We start from the raw sequence: 322 nt of genomic DNA, 5'->3' as shown, positions 1-322 counted from the left end.
TTTCGCCCCTTGGTGCACAATATACTATTACAAAAAATATTACCTCAGCCAAGGTTCGAACCTGGAACCTCCCTCATTCCGTGATGGGTGTCGTACCAATTCGACCATTGAGGCATGTGGTAATATTTATTGCAATAACATGTATTAAGATGACAAACAATAATAAGATGGAACACCGATTTTCAGTCAATGGTGTGTATTCAAACAGAATAAGTAGGGGAAACCAAGGCTAAACCGCCAACGGTTTATATTGTGCAAACTCGCTATTAACATTGTAAACGCTGCTTATGGTACCCATGTGACCAACGGAGTTTCGGCAGGT

The sequence above is a fragment of the Temnothorax curvispinosus genome, unplaced genomic scaffold (assembly GCF_003070985.1).
Source record: "Temnothorax curvispinosus isolate PA1 unplaced genomic scaffold, ASM307098v1 QBEX01012018.1, whole genome shotgun sequence".
NCBI lineage: Eukaryota > Metazoa > Arthropoda > Insecta > Hymenoptera > Formicidae > Temnothorax > Temnothorax curvispinosus.
This window is presented reverse-complemented; position numbering follows the sequence as displayed.